Here is an 18,005-nt window from a genome sequence, read left to right on the forward strand (position 1 = left end):
CTTCAATTTCTACCCTAGAATTCTTGAATTTTAAAACCAAAGACAACCTGGAGATTACTTAGGTTAGAGTTATCACTTTTATTTAGATCCTGGGCCATTATGTAGCCTGTTAACAGGACTATTTGACCTATACATTGTTTTTCCTTTTTTAAAAAATTTAAATGAATTACTCACCTTGAAAACCTGAGCTATAAAACCTGGATTATCAGCTTGAAATTTTGAAAACTTAGAAGTTCTAGAAACACATGTTCCTCCATTCCCAAATATCAATATTTCCCTGGAGCTAAGTTGCAGCTGCCCATTTAAAGGAAATATGTTCTCAATAGTTCATCACAAACCCCACCACCCCCTACAGCCTTACACTTGGGCAGTTTCACTCATGTAAGATACCAACCTCGACCATGTAGAAATCTGAGTTTGTGATCTCTGATTTAGATTAACCACTTTGTTTTATAGTCAAAGAAATAAAGTCAATAGTGATAACATGACCTTAACCAAAGTCACAAGCTAGTTAACAGCAGAACCAAGATCTTTCAACTCCTGATCCAGTGCTCATTTCATTACATTATACTTTAGCTTATCATCTTTCTCACCACTTCTCTGTGTTTTTTTAGTGTAAAAAAATACATCTACCTGATTGTAATACGAGTCATGTCTCTATATCAATTTCCACTTACTGAAATAAGAATAAGATGAACCCAGCTAAATTTAACCTATAACTGAGTATTTTTTGACATTGTGGTGCCTTCCACCTTCAATACAGTTTCCTGCTCTAAAATCAGAGTAGCACATTAATTAGAAATTACATCACTGGAGTAATAACAAGTATGGACTGTCTTTATGCCTATTTCTGTTTCCTTCTATAAATGTTAGACAGCTACCCAGCACGTATCAAATGCTGACACAAAGTTAGTTATGTTTCTCTGCTGCAAACACTGAGATTGAGTGCAAGATCACCGTGACTATTTCTTAAAGCTTTTATTTCATCAAATGGGTTGGAAAACAAAACCAAACAAATAAACACAAGCTCATCTAACTATCATCTCTGCAGATGTCATTTGTTGGTAATGTGCTATTATAATTCATGTCAGGTAAACAGTCTTGCAGATGAAGTCAGAATTATTCAGGCAAGTTTCTTCATACCCTGTAAAGCTGTTTCCCTCACATGGGAAACTTCCACAAAGACTACTTGTTTACAGAGACCATGTGCCTCATGATCCTCTTTTGTGTTTCTCCCTCCCTGGTACTGAGCATATGTTTTTAATGTTAACACTCTCTCATCTATAGAGACCATCTGCTTATTAAAAAGAGTGTTCTCCTCCCTTCTTAGCCAGCTTTTTTACATGGTGAATCCTCTCTGCCAGTTCCACAGATTTGGGGGAATGAGAAAAGGCTGTAGTCTCCAGTTCCAAATGAGAGGGCTTGGGGACTTAGGTGGCTTTGTAGAAGGAGTGGAAGGTGCTTGTATGAATTCCAAGAAGGAGAGGTATCACACTCCTGAGGGCCTGAAGCTGTGTTTTTTCTGCCTATGTAGCCTCTGGATAAACCTGGAGGGTCCTGTTTCCCCTATATCACCACCACCTAACCATATGGTTCCTTATTTTCCATCTTTGCACCTATGCTCAATCTCAGGAATATTATGATAATAAGATGGTTTCCCTGAAATTAATACACTTAGTTTTGACAGTTAAGTAGGGATTGGTCAGGCAGGTGACAGTTACAGACAGAAAAAACTCCATGTGCAGAGACATAGTGTGAGAGCTTGTGATATATAGTAGGACAAATCACTCAGTGTTTTTAGAGGAAAGGAAAAGCAAGAAACGATGAAAGAGAATGGGAGGACATAATACTGAGCATGAAGAACCTCACAGTCATTTAAGGCTGATTTGGCTTGTAGGTCCTGAAGTTGAATTTTGATGCCCTGGTTCTGGGAAAGTAGATCTCAATTCAAAAAATGACATGGGCAAAAAGAGGTATTATAGTTGCCTTGATCTGGAGGCTCAAAGAGGAGAATAATCTTGATGCAAACTCTATTTGGACTTGTGTGTCCAAGAGCAGAAGAGTCCTGAAAACCTCAGCTGTGATCAGCCTTCTGGAATCTTCTCTACCTACAGCACAGCTGCTGTCTACAACCTTACTTTGTGCCGCCTGGAGGATGGTGGGCTTGAGAAAGAAAGCTTCATACTACGATGTAGTGAACTTTTCCCCAGTGAAGCGTTTCCCACCGGTATTTGAAAGAATCGTCATAACTTAATTGGGAGTAGATAATGGGGAATGGGCAGTGGTGAACAACATGGGAAAGCAAAAAAGGAAAACATATCTCCTCTGGACTAAACTGTCAACTACCCACTCTGGAAGGGGAGACGTGGCCAGAGAATGGTGAGAAAACAAGCATCTGGCATGCAAATGCTCTCAACTCTACCTCGAAGATATAACAAAAACAGGACAGGGACTGGAGAAGTATCGGTTAACATGTCCAAAAGCTTTACTGCCCAAACTGATATATTTTTGAGTAAAAAGAAAAAAACGACATAATTAATAACTTTGGGACAATAACTATAAATTAGACTATCCTGGGCACAGCAGGACAAATGACCACACTATTTAAAAGATACCAGGATTTAAAAGGCTGTCTTCCAACTGATCTCTCTTCACTTGAGTTCTCTGTTTTCCCTCTTCTATCCCTCAGGCTTCCCTAACTTAATGGGTAGTCTCACCTTCAACCAGTTGACAAAGGCTAAAAACTTGATTCCTATCTTTCTCTCCCCTCTGATGCCACTCCCTTGCTTAACACCCATCAAGGTTTCAAAGCATGCCTACTCTAAGAAGAAAATCCACCTTCTTATCACAGGTTTGCATGATCTTGCACCTCACTTTCCTTTTGAACTTCATCTGATGTCGTTTTCTCTTTCCTCTTTATCCATCTGGCTTTTTGGTTCCCGAGTCAGTTGAGCACTTATCTGCCTGTGGCCTTTATACCACCCTGCCCTGTGCCCATTATGTACTTCTCTTAGTTCCTCATATGCTTAGCTTCTCATATTTTATCTTAGCCCAAGCATCTTCTAAAACATCCTTGACCTCATCTAAAGAGGGTCTCTTTCCTTCTCCACACACAAATATCAGAGCAGCCTGTTTTATTTTTTCAGCACTTATCATAGACCAAAATTATCTTGTTTGTCAAGTTAGGTTACTTGCATAAAGACAGAGAGACCAATAGAACAGAATCAAAATCCCAGAAATAAACCCATGTATACAGAATCAACTAATATTTGACAAGAAAACCAAGAATAATCAATGGGTAAAAAACAGTTTTCAATAAATTATGCTGAGAAAATTGGATAATCGCATGCCAAAGAATGAAACTGGACGTCTACCTTACATCACTCACAAAAATTAACTCCAAATGGATTAAAGACTAAATTTAAGACCTGAAAACATAAAACTCCTAGAAGAAAACATTGAGAAAAGGCTCTTTGACATTGATCTTGGTGATGATTGTTTTGATACAACAACAAAAGCATAAGCAACAAAAGCAGAAATGAACAAGTGGAACCACATCAAACTAAAAAGACTCCACACACCAAAACAAAAACAATAACAAAACAAACAAGCAAAAAAAACCCACAATCAACAAAATGAAAAGACAACCTATGGAGAAATATTTGCAAACAATATACCTGATAAGGGATTAATATCCCAACAATACAAGGAACTCATATAACTCATTAGCAAATAATTAATAATAATAATAATAATAATCTGATTTAAAAATGGGCAAAGGACCTGAAGAGACATTTTTCCAAAGAAGACATACAAAGGGCCAACAGGTCTAGGAAAAGGTGCTCAACTCCACTTTTCATCAGTGAAATGCAAATCAAAACCACAATGAGATATCACCTCACACCTATTGTAATGGCTATTACCAAAAAGATACAAGTGCTCCTGAAGATGTGGAGAAAAGAGAATACTTGTGCATAGTTGGTAGGAATGTAAATTTGTAAAACCACTGTGGAAAACAATAGACAGATTCTTCAAAAAAATTATAAATAGAACTACCATATGATCTAGCAATCCCACTTCTGGGTAGGTATCTGAAGGAAATGAAATCATCACTATCTTATTTTTTTTTAATTTTTTTAATGTTTTATTTATTTCTAGGAGAGACAGAGAGAGACAGTGTGAGCAGGGGAGGGTCAGAGAGAGAGGGAGTCACAGACTGAAACAGGCTCCAGGCTCTGAGCTAGCTGTCAGCACAGAGCCCGACGTGGGGCTCGAACCCACGAACCGCGAGATCACGACCTGAGTGAAAGTCGGACGCTTAACCGACTAAGCCACCCAGGCGCCCCGAAATCATCACTATCTTAAAGAGATATCTGCATCCCCATGTTTGTTGCAGCATTATTTACAATAGCCACGACAATCTAAGTATCTGTCAGTGGATGAACAGATAAAGAAGATGTGGTACATATATGCAATGGAAAATTATTCAGCCATGAAAAAGAAACAAATCCTGACATTTATACAACATGGATGGACCTTGAAGGCATTACACTAAATTAAATAAGTCAGATAGAAAGACAAATACTGTATGATATCATTTATGTAGAATCTAAGACAAACAAACAAACTTTTAGAAACAGAAAACATATTGGTGCCTTCCAGGGGCTGAGAGGGTGAGAGAAATGGGAGATGGTGGTCAAAGGGTACAAACTTCCTGTGATAAGAGAACTAAGTTCCTGGGACATAACTAATGTACAGCATGATGACTATAGTTAACAATACTGTATTGTATATTGAGTTATTAAGACAGGAGATCTTAAATGTTCTCACCACACACACACACACACACACACACACACACACACACACCTCGAAAGGTAACTATGTGAGGTAATGGATGTGTTAACAAAACTTAATGTGGTAATCATGTCACAAAAAATGTATATCAAATTATCACAATGTATACCTTAAACTTAAACAATGTTATGTGTCAATTATATCCAAATAAAGCTGGGGGAGAAAAGCTGTCATAGAAGAATCTTTTTTAAGTTAGTGCACTTGCATATTGTCTGTCTCTCCCACTTTTAAGTTGGAAACACTACGGTTTTGTTCATGTTAAATTGCCAGTGATCTAGGCCAGTTCTTGGTCAACACATATCAACTCTTTATTTGAATGAATGGTGAATCACTGAACAAGGCCTAAGCCACTTTTCTACCATTAGAACATGTCACCATTAATCAAGACAGGAGGAGGAAAGGAAAGATAATGAGCCCCCAGCCCTGCACACCAAAAAAATAAAACAAGATCAAACAAACCTCATAGGACAAAGTTTTTAGCCTTTCCTTTGAGTATGGTTCAAGATTTTTAACTCCCTACTGGAAAAACAGCCTCCCAGAGGATTATGGGGACCTGAATGGGGTCCATTCAAGGGCTCCCCCTTCTAATGCCTGGAACTTCTTTCCTTCTGTCTCTAGTGTTTCAGAGATATCAGCTTGATACACTTCGAACATGGCTAAGAACCAACACTGGGCCTGCTGGTGGATTTCTCATAGCTCCAGGCTAAACATCTTTAGTTATCTGACAATCAATATGCACAAATGCAATTATTTGTTTTCTAGGAGTTAGATGAACAAGATCATTCTAAATTCTTGTGTTATTAATACATGGTAATGAAAGTGAAATATTAATGACTTAGTCAAGTGTATTAAGAATTTGAAGTGCTGTGCAAACTGAAAACTTGCATCTTAGAGGGGAAAAAAAGCTCAAATGCACCAGATGGCTTAGTGACAGCCATTTCATTTAGTGCAGTCTCAGCAGATATGTTTGATAGCCTTCAGGAAAGGCCATCAACTATGCAAAGGAGGGTGCCGTACCTGATTGTCTGAGAAGGCCATGCCCAAAGACATCAAAATGATGGAGCTGAACTGTGTCTCAAGTGTGTGCAGCTCTGAATGAGATAGGAGAGTACCTCTCTGTCCATCAGTGAAACGCATTGGAAAAGTCTGCTGGTTTGCCCCACTTCCCCCACACTGAACTGTCCTATCTGTCACTGGCCTTACAGTAATGATCTTCATATTGTAAAGTGTGATGGAATGGAAATAGCCCTAGACTAGGAGTCAGCAGAACTGAGCTTAGGCCTGCCCAACCACGGAGCAGCTGAGGGTCCCTGAGCAAGCAGTATTATGCCTTCAGGTTGAAGTTTCCTCATCTCCAATCTGCAGATGATAAAGCTTTCCTTTCTACCTCTCTGGGATTGCTGAAAATATTTAAAGAGATAGCATTTTATAACAAATAGACTGTGCAAAAAGAGAGGATGAAGTTGTCAAGAGGCTGGGTTTACATTCTTAACTGTTAATTTTTGCATCTGAATTATTCGTACTTATGCAAGAATAATACCATTCATTAATAGTTTTTTCCTGTAGAAAATATTTACTTGAGGATTGCCTTTCTTTTATTTAATTTTTTGGGAGATGATTTGTATACCAGGCACATATATGTCTGTTTTGTAGTTAGGTGCATGATCATGAATTTGTTCTGTCTGATAATTTCAAGATTAGGAGTACTGAGGGAACATGAGAGGAGATAGTGATCTATAGATCTATAGATATTTCCTGTCATTTTACATCCTAAAAAGAAAACCACATAATTAATGCATTTGCATTTCCCCCAGTCTGATGCCATAGTCAAATATCCACTAGTCACAACCTCACCCTTCATCAAGGATGTGGAATGCTGGTTTGCCATAGAACACATGGAAAGAATTGGTCCAGATCACATGACAGAGAATGGGAGTCAATAATAGTCAGAGAGGGGCGCCTGGGTGACTCAGTCAGTTGAGGGTCCGACTTTGGCTCAGGTCATGATCTCCCCAGTTCTTGGGTTCCAGCCCTACGACGGGCTCTGTGCTGACAACTAGCTCAGAGCCTGAAGCCTGTTTCAGATTCTATGTCTCCCTTTCTCTCTGACCCTCCCCTGCTCACACTGTCTCTCTCTCTCTCTCAGAAATAAATTTTTAAAATTTTTAAAAAATGAAATAAAGAAACATTAAAAAAATTTAAAAATGCAAATCTCCATGGCTTAACACAGTGAAGGTGTATTTCTCATTCATGTTACAATCTGATACAAGTTGCGTGGCTATTTTTTGCCAGTCTCTTCATACAGAGGAGAGTGAGAACCAGGCTTCCTCCAACTTAAAACTCTGTCATCTCAAAAGTCTTTTATTTCCAGTCACAGTGATTTAATGTACATCTTACTCTCCTGCCTCCAACCAGAATGACACATTAATTCTGTTCATATGATATTAGTGAGAATTAATCACATAACCCCACCTAAATGCACAAAAGCCAGGAAATACTGAAGAGAACATGAAATTCTAGTAAATTCACTGACAGTCTTCTAAGAGAAATATGAGCAAGTTCTAGACATAGAACTAGTCATAATAGTTCATATTTTGAAATATATGTAGATGATCAATGTTCACATGTCAGCTAATTCTAGCCCAATGTTTGATACGTAGCAGGCACTCAATACATTTCTTAGGAATATTTGTAGCAAAGAATAAATGATGTCAATGGAACTAATGGTTTAGGCAAACATCCAAGATATGCATAAGTGAAAAGTTATTTAAAAATACAAGAAAACCAGGGGCACCTGGGTGGCTCAGTCAGTAAAGCATGTGACTCTTGATCTCAGGGTTATGAGTTTGATCCCTGTATTAAGTATAGAAATTACTTGGAAATAAAATATTTAAAAATGTATACAAGAAGAACAAATACTATACCACTTTATAGTGCCCTTAACTGGCAAATAAGCTGAATAGATAATAGGTACTTAAGAGGTATGAGCAACCACCTTGAACTGGCATAGGCAAAAGTGGTTTTTGTTTTGTCTTATTTTGTTTTGTTTTAAGAGGGTAGGGCTTGGTTGTAGAAATGGTAAAGATATGGACAGAGAACAAGGTCATATCTGATAAAGACCTTTGTGATCAAAGACATATAAGTGGGCAAATGCAAAGTGCTTGAGATCAGTAGGTCAAAAAACCTGTTTGGATAAGATAAATGGTGGGAAATTACTAGGAGAAAAGGTTGGAGAAGATTCAGAAATTTGAGCTTAAATGCTTAACTGCTATGTACAAGATAAACATTCGAACAGAAGAGTAGCAATATAGAGGTCACAATGTAATTTTGTTTCCTGCTGCTGACCTCAAGCCCATTCTAGATATGATTTTTCTGCCTAAGTCCTGCCTCAAAATAAAACAGGAGGCTAAGTACAAAGAAAACATAAAGTCCTGCACTAAACCAATGGTAACTATCTCTCTTTACTACTTGCCCAACATTATGGCAATGTCAAACTATATGGTCTAAGAGGTACAGGCTATGAAATTAATAGAGCAAACTGCCTAGTCTTAAGAGCCCTGGGCACCTATGAAGGACAAATAACTCAAGGATATGAATTGAAGTTAGAACTGGTTTGGGTGTGGGGCACCTGGGTGGCTCAGTCAGTTAAGCATCTGACTTCATCTCAGGTCATGAACTCACAGTTCTTGAGTTCAAATCCCACATCAGGCTCTGTGCTGACAGCTTGGAGCCTGGAGCCTGCTTTGGATTCTCTTTCCTTCCCTCTCACTCTCTCCCCCAGTTGCACTTCATCTCTCTCTCTCAAAAATAAAAAATAAACATTAAAAATTTTTTAAAAAGAACTGGTTTGGGTGTATTAGTCAAATTGTTTAATTATTTAGAAAAATTATTTATATATATTTTTATGTGATTATATTAGAAATATTGCTTTTGGAGGGGAGATGAGTATAGATAATTGGGCTTCTAAATGTGTTTTTGTGGAAAGCTTGTTTTAAAAAATCAAATTTACAAAAAAAATTAAACCATGGGAATAGGAATTCACAAGCATATTTGTAACTGTATCCCATCAGTTTTTTTCCAGTCAGTGTTTTCTTTTCCTGATATATTTAAATATTGTTCTAAATGTAAATATTTCACTTTAAAATCCTAAAAGTGGTTTGCAAAGCGTTTGGTTACAAAATATATCACCGGCAACATTGTTCAGCTTCATGCTGTTAACCGAAAGCAGGTAAGCATTTGGTTGGAAGTTGAGTGGTTAGCTCAGACATTTGTAATCAAGCCACATAATATTGAATCTCAGGAATGTGCTTATTTTGCCTAAGGAAAAAAATCAATGACTATTTTCAGTAAGAAGAAGAATATGGTAAAATGTATCTCAGTAATGAACAAATAACAGGCCTGAATCCATTTAGCCAATATCCTATTCGTAATCTAGAACAATGGTTTTCAAACTGTGAGGTGCTACCTAGTTGGTGAGCCATCAGCGTACAGTCATAGTCTACATTGTTGAGAAAGGGAATAGAATATGACAGGATAGCATAGCATAACACACCCAAACAACTCAAGTAGTGAGGATAGATACAAAAATTTTGTTTTAGTCAGTTATGTCTGTGTATATATTGGTATGCAATATAAAATTATTTCTTACTGTAGGTCAGGATCAAGAAGTTTAAAAGTCACTAACCTACAGGCATTATTAAAAAGCATGTATAATCTTAAATAGTCGTGTCAAAATAAGAAAATAGCTAGTAGTAATCATTGTGATTATAGCGTAGAATCACATCCACAAAAATATCATTCTTCTTAAGGATGCTAGGTAGATCCTGAGAGGATCTGAGTGTTTCCAGAACACTTTCACAGACAGATTTCTCTTAACGGGGCTAAGTCTATCCCTTCTTGGCAGAGAAGAAATAAAGTTGGGATTACGTGGTTCTACTTTATCTATTACTCTTACTCCACTTGCTTCCAGCAGAAGAACCATCTTTATTCTAGTTTTTCTTGTTCTGAGCGTAACTGAAAACAAGCTCTTTTAGGTTTCCCACTTCCTCACCTGACTCCACTCCCTCTGCCTTTAGTTTCCTGATCCCATCCTAACTGATTTGTGTCAGGGGTGCCTGGATGGCTCAGTTGGTTAAAGTGTACGACTTTGGCTCAGGTCTCGATCTCACAGTTCATGGGTTTGGTTTGAGCCCTGCATCAGGCTCTGTGCTGACAGCTCAGAGCCTGGGGCCTGCTTCAGATTCTGTGTCTCCCTTTCTTTCTGCCCCTCCCTTGCTTGTGTTTTCTCCTTCTCTCTCAAAAATAAATAAACGTTTAAAAAATAAAGCCTAATTGATTTGAGTCAATTTCTATGTTGATTGTGGGTCTTGTAACCTTTCTTCCATTTTTGGCTAATGACTGTTGGAAAGATGGATTCATTTGAGATCTATGCAGCAACAGTATATTATTTAACTTTCTCCTCTTTTCCTCTTTGTCATTTACAATTTCATACCAGCAGATGGTTTCATTTATGGTAACCATCTTTTGTGGGGGCCTTTGCTGAGCAGCCTTGAATCCAATTTTCCCAATATTTCACCTTATCCTGTCTATATCCTACCCACATTACTACAGCAAATGTCTCACCACACCACTACAGCTTTATTCTTGGCTGACCTCTGGTCTAATTTATTTTTTTAAATGTCCAGTCTCTCTTAGTGTTCAGGCATGCTCTTGGCCTTTTGGTAAATCCTTCATTTTCTCCTGCCTCACTTGACCTTTCCCTTGGCATCCATGCATGATTCTTTATTCATCAGTCCAATTTGAGCATTAGAGCCCTGTAGCTATTCCTTGCACACAACAGTTCTTTCAGATTCCAGTAGGGAGTGTACAGTTTTTCTCTTGACATTATTCTCTACTGACCTCTTTGCTTCCAAGAAAATGGTGACCTAGTTTAAGTAGGTCTTTTATGAAGACAGTTTTCTTCATTTTCTGAAATATTAGACACTATCCCTGAAGTCGTTTCACATTTTACAAGGTAATGGGAGAGGGAGTCGCTATGTTATAAACATGGGTTCTCTCATTGGACTAGTAACTTACAGAATAAGTTATTCCAATGAGATGAATTTTGGAATTCTTATCATTTTCTCCTTTATACGAAGCAATGATGCTAATGAGTTTTGAAGGTCTGTTCTGCCTCCACAGAGCAAAATATTGCTTTCTTTTCCAGATCTCACTGGGACATACCATAGAGCACGGCAATGGCTCTGTCAGCAAAGAGGTCAATGACATTTCAAAACAGAATTATCACCAGCTTAGGAAAGTATTCCAAAGCAGATTTTACCAAACTGTTGACTTCCACTTTCCTCCTTTTTCCAAATGAAGCCTCTTTCTCCTTTGCCTGGGTGCTATTCCCTCAAATCCAATGTTCTCACACACCTAAGATCACTCTCGATATGGCAAAAGATAAATCTGAAAGCGTAATTTGTACTACGATGGTAATGACTTACATCTTACCTCTCAAAAGAGAATCTCCTGGAGGAAGGTAATATTTAATTCAAATATATTAAATTCACTGGGAAATTCAGGCTCTCTGAAATGTGTTTCAGGAGAGAAATTGGAAGCAGAGGTGACTGGCAAATTGTACCATGTAGGTGACTGATCTGTCCATCTTCATATAGGTCTGAGCCAGAGCCCAATTTGGAAAAGTTCTTGTTTTACTTTATCTCTGTAGAGACATTCTTGTCCTAAGAGTTCACATCTCCTGACAGGCAAAGGCAGCCCATTTCCCATTGCTCATTACCTCTCTACAAAAATAAAAGCAGAGCCCAGTAACACTCTTTGGAATGCAGACAATAATCAACTACAAGAATTGACTAATGCACCTCCTGATTATTAACTCTGCCACATTTTGATTATTCAATAAATTTAGGAAAACATACTAAAGTAGAAAGGATGTGAAATCCAGAGAGAATGCAATAAAGATTTGTAGTGTTTCTGAAAAACCTTTGCGCATTTCAAATATTAAGAACTGAATTTACATGTTCTTCAGCCTAAGGAAGAATGGCATCAGGAGAGTCTCAGGGATTAACAGTTTTAAATTATGGTTGAGGCCTAGGCGTTTAGCAGTACCCCACTGCCATCCTTCTTTAATAGAAAGTTATAAGTTTCCAGAATTCACAGGAGTCTGGTTGGCTTCTATCCAGGGCACGAGTGTAGAAGAGAGGTAATCAATATGCCCTAGCTTGTCCCGCAAGGTTTATTTTAAAGATTACTTTGAGTTATGGTAAGGTCTTTGTGAAATAGATCATCCTTACAGAGTAAAGCAGATCCATGGAGGTGTCCTGGATGGGTCTTCAGGGAACCAGAGCAAAATGTCAAGAAGCCCTCGAAATCTCTGTTTTTATTTTATGAGGAGTAGGAGGTCAATAGTAGTGATTGGTAGAGCTCAGTTGATGAAAAGTCCATAACATGGGAGGATGCTTCCAGCCGTGATTGGCAGAGGGACCAGGTTGTAGGTTAGAGGCAAGAATTAAAGTTGCATAAGCAACATGAATTGAGCCCAGACACTGGGTAATCTAGAAATAGCCTTGTCAGAAAAGCCATGCTAGAGAGAATTACAGAAATCAATTTTGGTTGCAAGCAAAGACTTGTTTAAAATTTCAGCTTGCTAGATACTAACAACTATGAGAGATTCTTCAATTCAAGAAAATTGGAGGCAAATGCTTTGGGATACTACCCATGTGATTGACATGGTTGAGTTCCAAGAGAGAATTGTGGTGTCTTTATAATGAGGTTTAGGAAATCTTCACCTACTGCTACCTGTAGTGGTAGTTTTTATTATCACTCTAAATAATACTAGTAGGTAAAATAAAAATCTTTATGAAAAGGTCTATAAATGATCACACTTATATTGATGAATCATTGCTATCAGTTTATTTCAATATTAATTTCTTTTCTCAGAATTAGTAGTTCTCCCTTTAAGTCAATCAGAGTTTGTGATAGGTGAGGACAAATTCTGTGGCAACTAAAAAATTCTAAGTAACAGACAACAATTGTAATAAGACTGCTTTTAGTGGTGATGAGAGAAGCAGATGGAGCCTATTGGAAGTCCATTGTACCCATGCACCACATCAGATAAAATAATCACAAAGGTAATTTGACTAAAGTAGCTAGTTCCTCATAAGCTCTGGATCCTCAGGGAAATTTCTTGGCTCCATTGGGGGTTTGGGTGGTTTTGTTTGTTTGTCTTTTAGTTTCTTTTTTTGAAGTATAATTAACAGTGTTATATTAATTTCAGATGTACAATATAATGATTCAGCAAGTCTATACATTGCTCAGTGTTTATCAAGATAAGTGTTATTCATTCATTCATTCATTCATTCATTCATTTACGTTGGGAGAGATGGCGGGATAGGGACAGAGAGAAGAGAGTGAATCCCAAGCAGGTTCTGGCTGTCAGCACAAAGCCAGATGTGGGGCTCAATCTCACAAACTGTGAGATCAAACTATGAGATCGTGGCCTGAGCTGAAATCAAGAGTCGGACACTTAACTGAGACACCCAGAAACCCCAATTGATGCATTTTAAATCCCCTTTATCTATTTCACCCATAGCCCATCCCCCTGCCACCATCTCCCTTCTGGCAATCACCAGCTTGTTCTCTGTGTTTAAGAGTGGGTTTTTTGTCTCTTTTTTTCTATTTGTTTTTTTTTTAATTCCACATATGAGTGAAATCAGATGGTATTTGTCTTTCTCTGTCTGACTTATTTCACTTAGCATTTTACCCGATAAGAGGTTAATATCCAAAATATATAAAGTACTTATACAACTGAATACCAAAAAACAAAAACAAACAGAAATAATCTAATTAAAAAATGGGTAGATAACCTGAATAGACATTTTTCCAAAAAAGATACTCAAATAGCCAACAGACACATGAAAAAAATGCTCAATATCACTAATCATCAGGGAAATGCAAATCAAAAGCACAATGAGGTATCACCTTTCACCTACCAGAATGACTAGAATCAAAAAGGCAAGAAATGAGAAGGTTGGTGAGGATGTGGAAGAAGAAAGAACTCTCATGCATTTGTGTTCGTAGGAATTCAAATTGGTACAGTAGCAGCGGGAAACAATTTGGAGCGCCCTTAAAAAATTAAAAATATAATTACCATATAATCCAGTAATTCTACTACTGGGTATTTACCCAAAGAAAATGAAAACACTAATTTGGAAAGACAACAAGCAACCCTATGTTTATTTCAGCATTATCTACAATAGCCAAGATATGGAAACAACCCAAGTGTCTATCAATGAGTGAATGGATTAAGAAGATGTGAGAGATATCTATAATGGAATATTAACTCAGCCATAAAAAAGACAGATCTTGCCATCTGCTACACAATGGAGGACTTTGGCTCTTTTGTTTTTACTTACTACTTCTCCTCTTTGCCTTCGATGCTATGCTTATCATTCAACTTGTAAACCCTTCACTTGATCCTGCTTTTCTTAGGTATGGGGCCAACTCATAAACAAGTCTGCCCTGATTTCTTCCTTTTCATGTTCAATGTAACCATGTAACCTCATTGCAATCTTGTCCTTATCTCCTTATTTTACTGCAACCAAGTTTCTCAGACTTCACCAGTGGTTTCTTCTACTTCATACTCTTTCAAATTCTGTATGCCATTTAATGTTTTGATTACCAGCATCTCTTATAAGAATTGGTTGTCATCTAACTTCTGCAATTGCTCTTTCTCTATTTCTTGTTTAAGTTTTCTAAAGATCTCCTCCCCTCTCCCCCAGCTATCACTCAAGTTTGTCTTTGACCCTATGCTAACTGTCTCTACCTTCTCTCCTTCACAGAGCTCTTGAGGCTTCAACCATCATCTTTATCTTCCAAATATTATATGCCAGCTAATATATCTCATACACTTCTGCCTAATTAATCTTTAAATATCACTTCTTTGTTTATGTGGTTTTCCCTTTTAAGAGCCTACAAAGATGCCTGGATTCTTCCTATCTAATCACACTGGTCTCCTTACTTCCTTAACTACACTTTGTTATCATTCTCTGCTCTCTGAAAACCTATCCCTTGTTTTTGCCATTAATACAAATTCTGTACTTCTCTGAGACCGAACGTCTACACTTGACCTCTTTCATGAAACATGTTCTGACCAACCCCAGTCCAACAATATTGCGTTAATTAAACTTTTGCACCAGTTTTCTATGTCACACAATCTAGAATGTACCTTTCACTGCCTTTTATTATCTATTCTATCCAGTTCATCAATCTCACAATATAACATACTGTATGATTCCACCCATATGACATTTTCAAAAAGACAAAGCTATAGTCATACAGAACAGATTAGTGGCTGCCAAGGGAGGGGGCAACTATAAAGAGATAGTACAGAGAGCTGTTGGGGGTGATAGAACTGTCTCCATCCTGATTATAGTGGCTGTTACATAAATCTATCCACATGTAAAAATTCATTGAACTTTACACCAAAAAAATTCAATTTTACTGTATGATCATTTGAAAAATAAAATTTACAAAAGACTTAGAGTATGGGTAGTGTTTCTTCTCTTTTTCATTTTGAAGGCTTTAGAATAGAAAGGAGGCATGAAAAGAGTAGAAGTGGTCTGTGGATAAAGCTTTGAGAAATCGAATTTATCTTCTGGGTTATGCATGCCTCCATGAGGAAGGCATCAGCAAATGTGGATTGGTCATAAATATGAAGAGAAAGCATGAAGTAAAGCAGTATTTTATAGTAAGTGCCACTCAGCCAATGTGAAAAATAGGCAAAAATACTAGACCTCCCAAAATATCTTCCCTTGAATTGTAGCTATGAGGAAATGAGACTGTAAAAAGCTAAGGGCTAAGATACAGGCACAAAGTATCAACTCTGAGAGCGGTAGAGCTTAGGGGACATTCAGGTGTCAATTTTTTCCCTCTTAACTCTGGGTCATTAATAACTAGTAAAGAGTCCAAGGTCATCCAGACTTCACAGCTTCTCTGTATTTTTATTCCCTATCTTGATGGAAACAATGATCATAGTTGTTTATAGCCAACAAACAAATACAACAATGACTTGTTTCAGAATTCATGCAGCTGACTTCATGTATTTTTGACAATGCTATCATGTTTCTGAGTGATCAATTTTTCTTCCTTTGCAATTTGGGATCCAGTAGGGAGCAAAGGGGGATATATCATCTGTGACTGCCTTCTGATGCTACCTTCACAGCTAAGTGCCGGACTCTGGGTGAGCCTTCCCAAAAATCCCATTCTGTGAAAGGCTTTTGCTAGTCTCTTATAATCTTCATCAATCAAAAGTTAGCATCTCATGGGCCATGCCTTCTTTACAGGCAGCTACAACTTCCACAATTCTTTGTTAAGCGGAACTCCTTTGACTCAAGGCATAATCAATACATCTTAAAGCTAGAGGCAGTTGTCTTTGCTAAGGTTATCTACAACAATTTCTTTTATTGCCATTCACAGCTGGAGACTTTCTTATTGAAATGTAATCAACACCATAATAGCCTTGCTATGCTCAATGTTCCCCATGATCCCTTCAGAGGCCTTGAAGTGCCCATCCTTTAGGAAGACTGGATCAAGCATAGCAGTGTGTGTAACATCTACTGTGATGGCCCTAGGCTCTCTGTGGGATATCTCAGATATTATGTGATAGACACCTGCACCTCCTAAAGCATCTCACCCAACCATGCTCTTCAAGGTTCAAATGCTTCCTTTCCAGGAACAAAAACAAGACTTGAACATAATTTCTTATATAGACGTCGGGTTCAATAGGGGAGAGCTCTAACACCTGCAGAATGCCTGGTCGCAGGGCTTTGGGCTGGAACTCCCAGAAGTCAAGGAAGACCAGCGTGTCAGTACTACCTCTTCTTCAAGCACTATGTCACATTCATATAAGCACTATCTCAAACCCATTTTCTTAAAGAATGTTGTGTCAGTTAAGGAAGGTTAACTTTCTGTCACATCCTTTAGGGAAGTTAATGGGCTCTGTTACCCCTGGTAGACTACATAACCCCTTTGGAGAATTGTTTTGGAAATATAAAGCAAAAAAATTTAAATCAGAGAGCACAAGGTTCATGCACAACTTTGTGATCATTCTTAGAGTCCTCATAGTAAAACAGACTTCTAAATTTTCAGATACCACCTTCCCAGCACAGATCTTGAAAAATGAACACAACAGTCATGGAAATGAAATGATATCAAATGGACAAAATTAGGGTACACAATGTTCAACATCACATGAGCAATCATTAATCACTGAAGGACAGTTCCTCACCCTTCTTCTCCCTTCAGAGGGAAAATTTTGAATCATATATCACATAGTCTCAGAATTCTGCAGCAAGAATATGCCCCAGTTCCCCACAGTGGAAACCCACTCATCAATATAATATACTCTTTATTGGTTTCCCTTTCTTTCATCTCTTGTTTGCTCAATCGTGCTTCCTAATGTAATCTTCAAAAACAAAAAAAAAAAAACAAAACAGAAACAAACAAATATGAACCTCCTTATATTCAGTCCTTGTCACAGGATTTGCTTTGGGGAAAACCTAGTTTAAAACCATGTCTGTGACTCAGGTATAAAATTTCTGTGATTTCAATCTGCCAGATTTTGTTGATTGGACTTCATTTATTTTTATTCAAAGAATATTTACTGAATGCCTAGAAGACAACAGGCTAAATTTACAATTGTCACACAAGACATTGCACTTATGGATTCCTTAGATTAAAAAGAGAAATAAGAGGTGCAAACTTAAAATTTGTATTCGAATGTAAGAGTACCTGAGTGGCTCAGTCAGTTAAGCATCCAGCTCTTGGTTTAGGCTTAAGTCATGATCTCATACTTCATGAGATCAAGCCCTGTGTTGAGCTCCATGCTGACAGTGTAGCCTGCTTAGGATTCTCTCTCTCTCTCTCTCTCTCACTCGCTCACTCTCGCTCTCTCTCTCTCTCTGCCCCCTTGCCCAACTGTGCACTCCCTCTTTTTATCTCTCAAAATAAATAAACTTAAAAATTGTATTCAACTGTATAAAACAGGAATAATAAAAAATTATAAATGTATGAGATAGAAAGAAGGGACACAGAGACCAGGATAGAAGGACTGAAGGAGGTGACATTGGGGCTAGACATTGAAGTACAAC

The 18,005-nt window shown here is 37.8% G+C and overlaps 1 non-coding gene across 1 annotated transcript; it reads right to left on the reverse strand.

Moving 5' to 3' along the window:
• Positions 1–4,256: 4,256 nt before the first annotated feature.
• Positions 4,257–4,341, reverse strand: TRNAE-UUC (transfer RNA glutamic acid (anticodon UUC)). Its single transcript has one exon. It is a non-coding gene; the product is annotated as a tRNA-Glu (tRNA).
• Positions 4,342–18,005: the final 13,664 nt, after the last annotated feature.

Source organism: Crocuta crocuta, unplaced genomic scaffold (genome assembly GCF_008692635.1).
Source record: "Crocuta crocuta isolate KB4526 unplaced genomic scaffold, BGI_CrCroc_1.0 scaffold1075, whole genome shotgun sequence".
NCBI lineage: Eukaryota > Metazoa > Chordata > Mammalia > Carnivora > Hyaenidae > Crocuta > Crocuta crocuta.